The 3,495-nt window shown below is 42.7% G+C and overlaps 1 pseudogene; it reads left to right on the forward strand.

The window, feature by feature from the left end:
• The first annotated feature begins 288 nt into the window (after positions 1 to 288).
• Positions 289 to 2,474, forward strand: LOC102758780 (annotated as a pseudogene).
• The last annotated feature ends 1,021 nt before the right edge of the window (positions 2,475 to 3,495 follow it).

A 3,495-nucleotide genomic window follows, 5' to 3' on the forward strand; every position in this document is an offset into this window, starting at 1 on the left:
GAAAACAATTTTCATTTATATTATCTCATTTGCATATCACAATTACTCCGTATAGGTGAAGGACACATTTGTTTTCTACTTTACTGGTGAGATAACCACGGCATGAAGAGCTCTAGTGATTTACTCAAGGTCACAAAATTCTAATTTATTTCATATCCAAAAATAGGCTATTCATATCACACAGCAAAATTCAGTAATTGCTTTCCTAGTGTTTTGATTTTTAAGCCAATTCCATGAATAGTCTATCAGGCTGCAAATATATTTTCTTTTATTTTATGCTTGAACCATATGACTGTTTTAATAATTTTACTTAGCTACAACTTCTGTAAGTTGTATTGCTCATGTTGAAACATTTGACTTAAATAAATTAGAACTGCTATTCTTATAGAGGGCCAAAATGTTTTCAATGGATGGAAACATCATGTGAATAAAGATGAAAGCGACTTTGTTGTACTCCTCTTCTGGGAATCTTTCTAGGGATATTACTAAAGTCAAGAATATATCAGAAATGAAGAAAAGATAGGAATATAAAGAATAGCTTTCATGGAAAATTGAAATCATTCCTTTTAAAGTTTACAATTTCTACCCTCAGCCTTGAAGGATAGGTTCTTTCCAGATAGAAAGGTGACAGCCACAATACGATTTTGATTCAACTATGATAAATGTCAGGAGGTCTAGACAGTGATATTTTATTACAAACTTAACAGACATTTATGTAGCTAATTCAATGGGAGAAGCCCTGGGCTAACTGAGGCTGAGAGATACAAAAGAAAATGAGAATAAAGTCCGGGGGCGGGTGGAGGTGCAGGTGGCAGCCCTGAGCGGCCACCAGCTCACACACTGGCCTGTGAGCAGCAACGCCACCGCAAGGAGACCCAAGCAGTTAACAGGTCATGGCACATTAAAATAAAAAGATTACAGGCAGATACAAAAGCTCTGTATTGAGAGTATACAGAACCAGAAGCAAATTGCCAACACTGGTGGACTTAGGGAAGAAAGAACAAAAGTGATAAAGATGGGAAGGGAACAGGTAGCCTTGTTTTTTCAGACGATGTGTGGAAGCAAAGAGAAAGACCAAGGGTGGGAATGCAGAGTTGCAGACTTTGAGATGCACCAGTCACTGACACTAGAGTAATTTTTTATATTTGAAAATAATTTTTATTTCTATAATCTCATTTGCATATCATAACCACTCTGTAAAGGTGAAGTCCATAATATGCATCCAAAAGAGACCACCTGTCAGCTGAGCTTGGCTGTGAAAGATGGTCTTAATGTTGAAAGTCTCACTGTGGGATGCAAAGGTTCAAAAGCTGGTATTGAACAAGAAGGATATTGGTTGCCAGGAGATGAAATTAGGAAACAGAAAATCATGACTGGTATTGTTTTGAATGCCATCTTCCTGGAGAAGTGTTGATATGTGATCTGTGTTTTCATGTGTATCATTCCAAGTTTTTGTCTGATGACTACAGGCTTAGATACAGCAGTAGTCACTGGCAGTGCCTTGTTTGCAGGAGCATCAAGAAGAAAAATACAAACAAACAAGAGATGAGCACATACCTGAGGTTTATTGTCTCCTCATGAAGGAGAAGGCTATAGACCTCAATAAAAAGGGGAAGGACAGCAAACACCCGATGTACCAGTGGCTGGTGCACTCAGCAGTGGATGTCCCCCATACAAGAGAAAGTGAATGAAGGGAAATATCGAAGTTATGAAGAGTTCAAAGCTGATGGTCAGCTACTTCTCCACAACACAGTGATTTTCTATGGAGCAGACAGTGAGCAAGCTGACATAGCAAGGATTCTGTTTTAAGCCACCTGTCATGAGATGGATGAGCTACAGCTTTGTAAGAACTGCTTCTATTTATCAAATACTGGTCCTGACTATTGGTTCTGCTATCCTTGTATACCTAATCATGAACTGGTTTGGGCTAAGATAAAAGGTTTTGAATTCTGGCCAGCCAAGGTGATGCAGGAGGACAATCAGGTTGACATCTGCTTCTTTGGTCACCACCATTAAAGAGCTTGGATTCCTTCTGAAAACACACAGGACATTGCAGTCAGTGTCCATCGGCTTTGTGTATAGCACATTGTGGGTTGGGGAAAGGCCTGTGATAAGCAGGAACTGAATCAGCATTTCCTCTGTGATGGAAGATTTTGGAAGTCGAAGAATGAAGACCTTAGGGAGGAGGAGGCAGAAACCAGTATCTCCTCTCCCAGCAATGAGCAGCTCACGGTCACTCAGGAATCAAGAGCAAAGAAAGGGCATTGTAATCAAAGTGTGGAACCAAAACACAAAGAACCAGAGCATGAAACTGAAGCAGTTAGTTCCAGCCAGGAAATCCCCATAATGCCTCATCCAACTGAAAAAGTTTCAGTGCCAACTCAGACTAAGAAGTGAAATGCCTCTTCACCAAGAATGCTGCATTGAAGCACCAGACCATTAGTGATGGAGTGTGTCAAAGCATGTGCCATTAGGATATTTATAATATCATTCTCGGGTCATAAAAAATTGTCAACTTAAAAATTAGCCTGAGAGAACCAAGATGGCGACATAAGGTATAAACCTGTGCGTGCTGCCTCCCACAACAACACTGGAATTACAACTATAAGACAAAACAGCTATCATCCAGAACCATGGGAAAGCTGGCCAAGTGGAAGTTCTACAACTAGAAGGAAAGAAAGAAGCGCTTTGAGACCTGGTAGGAGGTGCAGATGCGCCAAGAACAGAGATATGCAGGCGTGCATGAGGCGGCTGCACCTGGGTGCGTGTTTTTTTTTTCAATCGGAAGGGGATACAAGCTCTTGAATGCACTGAGCTCGTTTAAGGTGAGATTCTGAGGTCCCAGACTCCTACGGGGAGAAACTGGACTGTCTTGCAGCGGTTTGGAAAGTGAGGGGGGCTTTCTTGCAGAGCTGCTTGCAGGAATCATTGTTGCTGTCGGGGTACGGGACTGCAGAAACGGGACTGCAGAGACGTGGAGTCATGGAGACTCGAGGAGTTGCGAACACACTAACAACAGTCGCTCTGCCCTGGTGATTCTCTGAGACCCGCCCCACTCAATTTACATCCCCTCCCAAACTGTGCTCAGTGGTGCAAAGGAATCACCTTGGCTTTTGCAGCCTAATCTGACTGCAGCTGGGTTAGAGAGCTCCAAACCTTCCAAATTCCAAACAAAGAGGAGAAATCTGCTGATATTGCTGTAGGTCCTGCTGGGTGGACTCACACAGTGGTTGACTAGGAGATCCAGGAGCCAGGGTACCCCTGGTCAGATACCAGATTTCAACTCCTCACATCCATAAGGGACACACTCAAGAGGCAGACTCAGTGAGCACCCACTGAAGCAAGTCCTGCTCCATAAGGGTGTCTCCAGCACAGCAGTTCTCCCACTGTAGTGACAGCTGGTCCTCACAGCCAATTGGCCTGGAAGTCAATTCCTCCCAGTGACACCAACAGTAATCAAGGCTCAACTAAAACAAGACTGTGACAACAGTCCAC

Source organism: Myotis davidii, unplaced genomic scaffold (genome assembly GCF_000327345.1).
Source record: "Myotis davidii unplaced genomic scaffold, ASM32734v1 scaffold33, whole genome shotgun sequence".
Lineage (NCBI taxonomy): Eukaryota > Metazoa > Chordata > Mammalia > Chiroptera > Vespertilionidae > Myotis > Myotis davidii.